General features: G+C 44.4%; 1 long non-coding RNA gene across 1 annotated transcript in view; it reads left to right on the top strand.

Moving 5' to 3' along the window:
• Positions 1 to 11,428: 11,428 nt before the first annotated feature.
• Positions 11,429 to 11,615, top strand: part of LOC122552116 (uncharacterized) — a 161,767-nt gene continuing 161,580 nt past the window's right edge. The window contains exon 1 of the long non-coding RNA XR_015759296.1: positions 11,429 to 11,536. This is a non-coding gene — a long non-coding RNA (uncharacterized LOC122552116). The remainder of the gene's footprint in view (positions 11,537 to 11,615) is intronic.

Here is an 11,615-nt window from a genome sequence, read left to right as displayed (position 1 = left end):
CACTCTCCAACATTCACATCCAAGTCATTTACAAAAATCACAGAGAGCAGGGTCCCAGAGCTGATTCTTATAGAACACCACTGGTCACTGAGCCCCAGGCTCAATACTGTCCATCTGCTGCCACCCTCTGTATTCTCTGGGCCATCCAATCCTGCATCCAGACAGACAGATTTCCCTGTATCCCAATCATCCTTCTTTTCTGAATGAGCCATCAATGTATTATGTCATATCCTCAAAGAATTCAATAAGGTTTGTGAGGCATGACCTGCCCCTCACAAACCCATGCTGTCTCTAATTTAACTATGGTTTTCCAAGTAGTCATAAATCCTTTCTTTCGAGTCCACGCCAATAATCTGCACGCCACAAACATTAGACCAAATCTGTAATTTCCAGACTTCTACCTCCGTAATATGGTTCAGACGCTACAAATCTTCTCCCCTCTGCCATGTTCCCCAGAAGGGCACTGGAGGGTGGTGGGGATTACAGAGATAGAGAGGGGTATCAGGACAGGAGGATTATGCAGACATTAGGAGGGTTGCAATGCCAAAAGGAGTCTTCAGTAATTGGGAGGTTTCATGGTGATGAAGGCATTTGAGGAGGGAGGGAGGGAGGATTGTAGGGAAATGAGAGGTTTCACGGTTTAGGTGTTTTGTTAGGACTGCAAGAGGTTACTGAGTCGGGGAGCTTTAAGCACTGGAGGTTGTTACATAAACATGGTTTTGGTTGCAATGGCAGGAAGAGGATTCAGGAAGCTGGAGAGTATGGGGTCTGAACGAGGTTACATAAATGGGAAGAGTTGTCAGGAGTGGAGGTGTTCACAGAGACAGCAATGGCCTGATCTGCAGCAGAGGACCCAGATTGGGAGGGATGTGGGGACTGGAGGTGGTTTCACAGGGAAGGAGGACCATAGACCGACAGGAGGTTACAGAAATGTGGAGAGCTGTAGGGCTGATGGGTTCATGGAGTTGGGAATGTTGGGAGGGATAGAGAAGTTTACAGGGATAAGGATGTTTGTAGGACAGGGCTAGATTACACAGACAGGGACTGTTTTAGGGAGCTGAGCAGATGACAGTGATAAAGAGGTTTATATCATCTGGCGGAACACACAGAGATATGGAGGGTCATCATGACTGAAGACGTTTATAGATATAGGAAAGCTTAGGTTCTGGGGGTTATTTAGACATGGAGGCTGTGGAATCTGGATTGGCTTTTGAGAGATTGGGTAGCAAGTTTGGTTGGAGACAGTTTCACAGATAAGGGAGCATAGAACAAACAGAAAGAAGTTCCTGCGGTAGGGAGGGTTTGAGTGGAGAGTGATGTTTACACAAATGGGGGTAGAGCTGGAGAAGGTTATGGAGATGAGTAAATTCAAAGTTTGTGAGAAGATTTGTAGCTCGGGTGCTCGTTGCTGTGGTTCTGTTCGCCGAGCTGGAAGTTTTTGTTGCAAACGTTTCGTCCCCCTGTCAGTGCTTGGGAGCCTCCTGTGAGGCTAGCCACGAAACGACATGACCAGCTATCCCTAGTAGCCACACACGCAGACGACAAGCAACATGAATTCGACTGGGACAACACTACCATTATAGGGCAAGCCAAACAAAGAACAGCCAGGGAATTCCTAGAAGCATGGCACTCATCCACAAACTCCATCAACAAACACATCGACTTGGACCCAATATACCGGCCACTACAGCAGACAGCTGAAACTGACAACCGGAAGCGGCAGGGACAGGCCACTATAATTGCCGGAGGAAACACCACAGAAGCAGTTCACAGGAGGCTCCCAAGCACTGAGGATGTCACCGAGACAGGGGACGAAACGTTTGCAACAAAAACTTCCAGCTCGGCGAACAAAACCACAGCAGAAGATGAGTAAATGTTTGGAGATGCAGGAGGAGCTTACATTGACAGGGTGGGTGATAGTGACGGGAGGATGTTACATTGTTAATGAGTCTTGTAGGAACAGGATCGGGAGAGGCACAGGCATTGGAGAGGGATCTACAGATCGGGAGTGTTGCAGGGACCTGAGAGGATAACACAGATAGGGCTGGTGGTACGGTCTCTAGAGAATGATGGCGTTTTAGGGACTGGAAGAGGTTTGGTAGATAGGGAGTGCTGTAAGAGCTGCAGGAGCTTATGGAGAGTTGAAGAGTTGGAGCAATTTACAGAGGGAGGGTTCTCCGACAGGAGTAGGTCACAGATAGTGAGAGATGTGTGGCCGAAGAAAGTTAAAGAGAGGGGAGTTTTCGGGTCTGGAAGAGGTTACACTGACAGGGACAGTTGAAGAGACTGTAGCAAAAATGCATGGAGAAGGTTACACAGATAGGGAGGCGAGTAGGGACTGAAGGTGAATACATAAACTTGGAGGGTTGTATTGTTAGACAGAGCTTAGAGGGATAGGGACTGGTGTAGGGATTTACACAGATAGGGAAGGTTGTGTTTTTGGTGAAGGTTACACTGATACAGACAATGTTAGGGGGTGTTTCATGGACTACAGAGGAGCTCAGACAGAATGTATTATGGGGAGTGGAGGAGATTACAGACATAGAGATGGCTGTCGGGTTGAAAAGATGTTCTACAGATCCTCAGTGCTGTAAGGCTGAAGGCAGGTTACAGTAATAAGGGTTATCTACACTTAATTACTTTTTGGATATCGAGAAAGTCTCAGAACGGGATTGTCAAAAGTAAGTATAGACAGTCTAGATGAGTTTACAGAGATATAAATGTTTTTGGGGGTTTCAGGATGGAACAGTGATTGGGAGTGCTGTAACGAATGGCAACAGTTATAGAGAGGGTTCTAAAAGCAGGAAGAGGTGACAGTCATATCGATCTTTGTAAGGACTGGAGAAGCTTACATCGCCAAGGAGTGTTTTAGAAACTGTTGGAGATTACACATATAAGGAGAGTATTGAGGATGAGGCAAGGTTCAAGAGACGGGGATGGTTGACAGGACTGGACAATAACCTGAATAGAATCTCCAGTGTGGAAACAGGCCATTCGGCCCAACAAGTCCACACCAAACCTCTAAAGAGCATCATAACCAGACCCATCCCTTTCCCTGTCAAATAAACCCTGCATTCCTCATGGTGAACTCACCTAAACCACACTTGCCTGAATACTACAGTCAATTTATGATGGCCAATCCACATATCGTGCAAATGTTGGACTATGGCAGGAAACCAGAGCACCCGGAAGAAATCCACACAGTCGGGGGGAGAACATGCAAATTCCACACAGACAGTCAGCTAAGTCTGGAATTGAAGCCAGGTTCCAGGCACAGTGAGACTGATTATACAGAGCACTGCAGAGATTGGACTAGGTCACAAAGTTCACAAGGGTTGATTGGAACAGGAGGAAAATATAGTCAGGAACAGGAGAAGCTTACATAGATGGTGTCCATGAGAGGGACTGGAGGAGGTTAACGCAATAGGGAGGGTTGTGCATTCTCTCGACAATTAGAGGTAGGGACGGTTGGGGAGACTGGATGAAGTTAGTCATACTCAGAGTTGTACACACTCTGAGTGATGGCAGATGGAGTTTATTTCTGATCACTGTGAGGTAAGGCACTATGGGAAGTCTCATAAGCGAAGGATATACATCATGAAGGGTAGGTCCTCCGGAGAACTGAGTAACACCGGGACCTTGGTGGGCAAGTCCCTGGATGTCTGAAGGTGTCAGCATAGGTTGACAGGGTGGGGAAGGCACCTGAACTGGAAGCAGGAGGTGATGGGGCGAATTGTTAGAGCTGCTTGAGAGGATATAATCTAATCTGGCAGGGTGTTGCACCTTAAACAGTCATAAGGCCAGAAAGAAGTTTGAGGTTGGTGACCAAGTTAAAGATAGCAACTTCAGCAGACAAGGCACGCAAGAACATAGCAGGAAATGAGAGAGGGGGAACTGATGATTAAACTGCATTTATTTCAATGTAAGGGGCCTGACAGCTGAGGAAGATGAACTCGGGGCATGGATTGGAACATGGGACTGGGATATTATAATTATTACAGAAACACAGCTGAGGGAGGGGCAGGACTGGCAACTCATTGTTTCAAGGTGGAGATGCTACAGGAAGCATCGAAGGGGAGGCAAGAGCGGACGCGTGGTGGTGGGTTTTGATTGCATGAATCATTACATCAGTACTTAGAGAGGATATTCCTGTAGGATCACCCAGTGAAGCTATGTTAGTGGAACTGAGAAACAAGAATGGGTCATCACTCTGACACGATTGTCCTACTGACCCCGAATAATCAGTAGCAGACTGAGGAACAAACATATCAGGAGATCTCAAATATCAATCATAATAATAGGCCTGTTATGGTTGGGGTTTTTAAACTTTCCAAACCTAGACTGGGACTGCCAGTGTTCACTGTTTGCAAGGGAGGAATTTGGTAATTGTGTTCCAGAAAACTCCCAATCAATATGTAAATGGCCTGAAAAGAGAAAGGGGCAAAACCTGACCTCCCCTTGGGAAACAAGGTAGGGAAAGGGACTGAGGTGTGAGTGGGAAAGCATTTTGCCAAAGTGACTCAAATATATTAGTTTGAAAATAGCGATGGAAAAGGACAGGGCTGGTCCACAAGTTCGAGTTATAAAATGGGGCCAAACCAATCTTGATAATATTAGCCAGGAACTCTCAAAGGGTGATTAGGGAGTCTAGGGAAGGCTGGCAAGTGAGAATATTTTAAAAGTGAGATACATTGAGTGATCACCACCAGCATGTTCCTGAAAAGGGGGCACATGTCAGGTATAGCCAGCTGGATCAAGGGAATCCCTGAGGATATACAGGGACTTTAGCAGTACACTTTGGGTAGAAATCAGGAATGCAGAAAGGGTACATGAAATAGCCTCAGCAGAGAATGATAAGGAGAATCCAAAAGTGATTGTAGAAATATATTAAAAGAGTAACTAGAGACAAAATAGTATCCCTTAAAGATTAATGAGACCATTGGTGTGTGGAACCGCAGGATATGGCTAACACCTTAAACATATTTTCTACTCCAGAACTTATTGTGGACAAAGACTGGGGAACTCAGGGAACAAGAGTAATACGTTAGACCACATTTTGAGTTCTCTGCAATTCCAGTATCCCCGCTATAGGAAGGATGTTGTGAAAGTTGAAAGTGTTCAGAAAAGATTAACAAGATGTTGCCAGGATTGTTGCTGAATAAGCTGGGGTTATTTTCCCTGGAGCATCGGAGACTGAGTGGTGACCTGACTGAGGTTTATATAAACATGAGGGGTATGGATTGGGTAAACGGTCAAGGTCTTTTCCCTGGGGTTCGAGAGTCCAAACCGAGAGAGCATAGGTTTAAGGTTGAAGGGGAAAGGTTTAAACGGCACTGAAGGGACAGCTTTTTTATGCACATGGTGATGTACGTATGGAATGAGCTGAGAGAGGAAGTAGCAGATACTGATACTATGACAACATTTAAAAGGTATCTGGATGGGTATATGAATAATAAGGGTTTAGAGGTACATGGGCCAAATGCTGGTTAATGGGATGGATTTATTTAGATCTTCTGGTCAGCATAGATGAGTTGGACTAAAGGGTCTGTTTCCATGCTGCCCATCTCTACGACTTAAAAAGAGTGCATGTTATAGAAGAGGTGGTGCTGGAGACTTTACAACACAAAGTTATGGAAAGCCCCAGGACCTGATTAAGTGTATCACAGGATATTGTGCGATGCTAGGGTAGAAATTGTGGAGCCGCGAGCAAAGATATTTGTACCGTTGACAGCCATGTGTGATGTGCTGGAAAGGCTGGAGGGTGGCATAGTGGGCAGTGAAGGAGGTTTTTTGAGATTACAAAGGGATCTTGATGAAATGGGTGAATGGGCTGAAAAACTGTAGATGGTATTCAATCTGAATAAATGCGAGGTAGTGCACTTGGTAAAACAAACAAGGGTAGAGCTTATACAATTAATGTTCGGGCCTCGGTTAGTGTTTTAGAGCAGAGGGACCTCCGGGTTCAGGTACATAAATCTTGAAGTTTGCATCACAGGATGGATAAGACAGTGCTTCGCATGCCTGACTATTGCTCAGTCCATTGAGTGCAGGATTTGGGACGTCATGTTGAGATTGTGCAGACATTTATTAGGACTCTTCTGCACTACTCTGTTGAGTTCTGGTCGCCCAGTTATAGGGAGGATATTATTAAGCTGCAGGGTGTTCAGCAGAGATTTACCAGGACATTGTTGGATATGGAAGGCTTGAGTTCTGAAAAATGGCTGGATAGGCTGAGTCTTTTTTCACTGGAGCCTGGAGTTTGAAATGTGATGTTATAAAAGTTTATTTTAAAAAATGAGATATAGATCGATTTAATGGTAGTTGCCTTTTCCGTAGGATGGGGGAGTCTCAAGAGGAGGGACCACATTTTTAAGGTTAGAAGAGAAAGATGTTCAAAAAAAAGACATGGGGGCTATTTGTTACCCAGAGGGTGTTTTGATTGTGGAATGATCTTCCTGGGGAAGGGTGGATGTAGTTACAATTACAACGTTTAAAAGACAGAGATTTTAAAGAATATTTTGCATCAGTTTTTACTGTGGAAAAGGATATGGAAGATATAGAATGTAGGGAAATAGATGGTGATAACTTGCAAAATGTCCATATTACAGAGGAGCAAGTGCTGGATGTCTTGAAATGCATAAAGGTGGATAAATTCCCAGGACCTGATCAGGTGTACCCTCGAACTCTGTGGGAAGCTAGAGAAGTGATTACTGGGCCTTTTGTTGAGATATTTGTATCATCGATAGTCACAAGTGAGGTGCCGGAAGACTGGAAGTCGGCTAACATGGTGCCACTGTTTAAGAAGAGTGGTAAGGACAAGCGAGGGAATTATAGAGCAGTGAGCCTGACGTCGGTGGTGGGCAAGTTGTTGGAGGGAATCCTGAGGGACAGGATGTACATGTATTTGAAAAAGCAAGGACTGATTAGAGATAGAGATTTGTGCGTGGGAGATCATGTCTCACAAACTTGATTGAGTTTTTTGAAGAAGTATCAAAGAGGATTGAAGAGGGCTGAGCAGTAGATGTGATCTATATGGACTTCAGTAAGGTGTTCGACAAGGTTTCCCATGGGAGACTGATTAGCAAGATTCGAACTCACGGAATACAGGGAGAACTAGCTATTTGGATACAGAACTGGCTCAAAGGTAGAAGACAGAGGGTGGTGGTGGAAGATTGTTTTTTCGACTGGAGGCCAGTGATCAGTGGAGTGCCACAAGGATTGGGCCTAAGAATGGTGAATTGCTAAGGGTAAGGGAGTCAAAAACTGGAGAGTACAAACGGGACATGAGACAGCAAAGAATTAAAGAGGGAGCTGAGTGGCAACATTATCCACAGAGGATGGTGCACAGACTTCCAGGGGAACATGGGAGAAACAAGAACAATTACAACATGGAAAAGACATTTGGGCAGGTACATGGAGGGGAGAAAGTTTGAAGAGCTAAGGGCCGAACGCAGGCAAATGAGACTCATTCATTATAGGAAATATGGAGAGCATTGATGAGTTGTACCACAGGTTCTGTTTCTGCGCTGTATCACTCTGTATCCAGTTAAAGAGGATTACAGTACCGAAATAAAGCATGTTGTAGACACTGAAGCAATTTACAGCGATAAGGATGGTAGTCTGGAATGCAGTATGTTTCAAATATGTGGAGGACTATCGGGAAGGGAGGTAGTTACAGGGACAGGAACTAATATAGGAGTTAAAAATTACTGAAGACACTGGTGCACAAACCATGCCAAAAGGCACAGAGTTGCAGAGTAGTGAGCATTAGCACAGTGATGGAGGGAGAACACAGAACTGAAAGATCCCAGGCAGCATTCCCAACATCTCGTCGGAGGCCTGCTTGCCCCTCTGTTGTCCTGATGCTCACTAAGACAGCACAGGCCTGGATTGATAACTATGAACACCCCATGCTGTCTCAGTGCAACGTAAATTAAAGTAGAGGTGGTGATTGAGTCTGGGGTGTGTCTGTACTGTACTGTGCTCCCCCTCCAGCACTGTATCTACGTCATGTCCTGTTAGCGATGTTTGGAGCCCTCTCATTGCTCCCTGCTCTGTGCACTGTAAGTGATCTTATCTCACTGCAGATTTTCAAAGACATCTTAGGAAGTGCTCAGCAAAGGCATATTCCAGTGAAAAGGAAGGACTGTAAGAAAAGGTGGTGGACAAAAGATAGGGAATTCTACACCAGTTAGTTTATTCTCTGTAGTTGGAAAGATGCTTGGGTCTATTATCAAGGAAGAAATAGCAGGGAATCTCGATAGAGATTGTCCCATTGGGCAGACAGAGAATGGATTCATGAAGGGTAGGTCATGCTTGACAAATCGTTTGGAACTCTATGAAGACATTTCGAGCAAGGTGGACAACAGGGACCCAGTGGATGAGGTGTACCTGGATTTCCAAAAGGCCTTCATCAAGGTGCCATGCAAGTGACTGTTGCATTATATAAGGGTGCATGGGATAGAGTATTAACATGGATAGAAGATTGGTTGACTAACAGGAAGCAAAGAGTGGGGATAAACAAGCCTTATTCTGGCTGGCAATCAGTAACTAGTAGTGTGCCTCTAGGATCAGTGTTGGGACTGCAATTATTTAGAATTGATACAGATGATTTGGAGTTGGGGACCACATGTCGGGTGTCAAAGTTTGCATATGAGACTAAGATGAGTAGCAGGACAAAGTGTGCGGAGGACTGGGAAACTCTGCAGAGGAACATAGAAACATTGAGTGAGTGGGCAATGGTTTGGCAAGTGGAATATATGTTCATAAATGTAAAGTCATACTCTTTGGTTGGAGAAACATTAATAAAAAGATTATTACTTGAATTTTAAAAAAGTTACATTATTTGCTATGCAGAGGAAACTGAACATCCTTCTGCAGGAGGGTTGTTCACCAGGTATAACAATCAGTTCAGAAGGCAAATGGAATTTTGTCCTTCATGGCTGAAGGGATTGTGTTTAAAAAGAAAAGGTTATGTTCTAGCTATAGTGGATGCTGGTGAGGCCACACCTGGGGTACTGCATGCATTTTTTATCTCCATACGTGCTCAAGGATGTACTGGCACTAGGGGGGAGTGCAGAGGAGGTTAACTATGTTGTTTCCGGAGGTGAGGGGTTTGGTTTAACAGAGACTGAGTATATTGGGCTTATATTCATTGGAATTCAGAAGAATGGAAATATATAAAATAATGAATGGAATGAATAAAATAGACGTAGAGAGGATGTTTCCACTGGCAGGTGAAGCTAGGACAAGAGGGCATCACCACAAGGTTAGAGGCAGCAAATTTAGGACTGAATTGAGAAGGAACGTCTTGACCTCGATGGAGTGCATTGCCCAGGGAAGTAGTTGATGCTAGTTCAATGAACGTTTTTAAAGCTAAGTTAGCTTTTTAAAAAAAGAAATAATTAATTAAGGAATACGGTGAGAACGTGGGTAAATGGTTCTGCAGCCACAAAATGATCAGCCATGATCTTATTGAATGGTAGAGCAGGCTTTAAGGGCAGGACGGCCTTCTCCTTTTCCAAGATCTTTTGTTCTTATGTTATGCATTCCTCCCTCACTCGTGACTTGGTGTTGGATTAGGATGGACAAAATTAAAATTCACAGAATACCAGGTTATAGTCCAACAGGTTTATTTGGAAGTTGAAACTTTATTGCTGGAACAGCACAGCAGGTCAGGCAGCATCCAGGGAACAGGAGATTCGACGTTTCGGGCACAGGCCGAAAATGGAATGAATAAAATAGACGTAGAGAGGATGTTTCCACTGGCAGGTGAAGCTAGGACAAGAGGGCATCACCACAAGGTTAGAGGCAGCAAATTTAGGAGTGAATTGAGAAGGAACGTCTTGACCTCGATGGAGTGCATTGCCCAGGGAAGTAGTTGATGCTAGTTCAATGAACGTTTTTAAAGCTAAGTTAGCTTTTTCAAAAAAGAAATAATTAATTAAGGAATACGGTGAGAACGTGGGTAAATGGTTCTGCAGCCACACAATGATCAGCCATGATCTTATTGAATGGAAGCACTACTTTGCTGGTCCTTCATCAGGTGGTTGTGTGATTTTTAACTTTGTCCCTCACTCTTGTAACTGAGAAACAGCAACAAAAGCCACGAAGCAGTGCGCATGCTCCAGCCAACAGTTGGTGTTGTGGACAATGAAGAAGGTTATCTCAGAGTACAGTGGGATATTGATCAGATGGGCCAATGGGCTGAGGAGTGGTCGAAGAAGTGATTGATGTCCGCGGCGGACCAATGGAAAGGCAGGGAAGGAGCTGGAGGACCTGGCGGGGCAGTTGGTCCTCCGACCAATCAGTGAATGAGGGCGGGACTAGACTATACCACGTGATCATCCTCGCGGTGGGCGCGGATGTTCGGAGTGTGTGTAGGTGGAGGGCTGTCGGTAAGGAAAGAAATAAACAGGAGGAAGCGGGACGGAAATGGTGTTGGTATGGTCTGAGAGATTTTACAATCATTTGGTACACATCGGAAAATACAAGTTTGAAACTTACAGTACCGTTTTTGCAACAAACGGGAATATGCCTCGTTGAGTAATCGGCCCGAGTGAGCGCCGCCATCTTTATTCGGGGCAATGATTCACTGGACACGTGCGCTGCCGCCAGCTTTGTAGGGGGCAAAGTTCAGAGGGATGTATGTACAGCCTTCCCTGGTAAAAAGAGTCAGAGGGCAGGATTTACACAGAGCACATTCAAACCCAGAGAAATGTATGTTTTTCTGGATTTGTTTCGTCATTCATTTAAATGATTTGGATGTGCACAGAGGCCGTATAGTTAGTAAGTTTGCAGGTGACACCAAAATTGGAGCTATTATGGACAATGAAGAAGGTTATCTCAGAGTACAGTGGGATATTGATCAGATGGGCCAATGGGCTGAGGAGTGGCAGATAGGATATAATTTAGATAGATTAGGTTAGGATATCTGGTTGGCATAGGTTGGACCGAAGAAGTCTGTTTCTGTGCTAGACATCTTTGACTGTAGGGTCATAAAAGTGAACTCTGCTCTGGTTCACCTCTGGGTTCTCTGATGTCCACTTGTTCATTATCTCGCTTCCTCAGTCTCTCATGGGTGTATTTTTGCTCTGTATAGTATTTTACTATTGCTTTCACAGCTGTTTTGTAAATGAATTGAAAAATGTAGAGGTGGAAAAACACAGCATGCCAGGCAACATATGAGGAGCAGGAGAATCAACGTTTCAGACATAAGCCCTTCTTCAGCAATGTAAATGAATTGTCCACTTCTGCCTGGCTCCTGACCATATGCTGTTCCATTATCAGGTTATTTTTTCCACAATATCTTTGACAGTCAAGAATTCTTTTTTCCAATAAGCGAGTGTGTTTTCCTTCAATTTCTGAAAGTCAAATTCTGCACCATTTTCATTCCCTGAAACATCAACTGTGTATTTCTCCTTCCATAGAAACCAGTGATCAATGCCAAAGCCTTGTTGCCTGTGGAGAGGGTGATGTTTGACTTCCTTGTACTGCTGCAGTTTGTATGGTGAAGGTGCTCCCACAACGTGGTTGGGTAAGAGACATTACAGATTATTCACTCATCGATATTGAAGAGTAGAAGATATCTGTACAAATCATCATGGTTTTAATTT

This window comes from Chiloscyllium plagiosum, unplaced genomic scaffold (assembly GCF_037043375.1).
Source record: "Chiloscyllium plagiosum isolate Xiang-an unplaced genomic scaffold, Cpla_swu_hap1 HiC_scaffold_14, whole genome shotgun sequence".
Lineage (NCBI taxonomy): Eukaryota > Metazoa > Chordata > Chondrichthyes > Orectolobiformes > Hemiscylliidae > Chiloscyllium > Chiloscyllium plagiosum.
The sequence above is the reverse complement of the archived record's forward strand: the minus strand, read 5'-3'. Positions and strand labels throughout refer to the sequence as shown.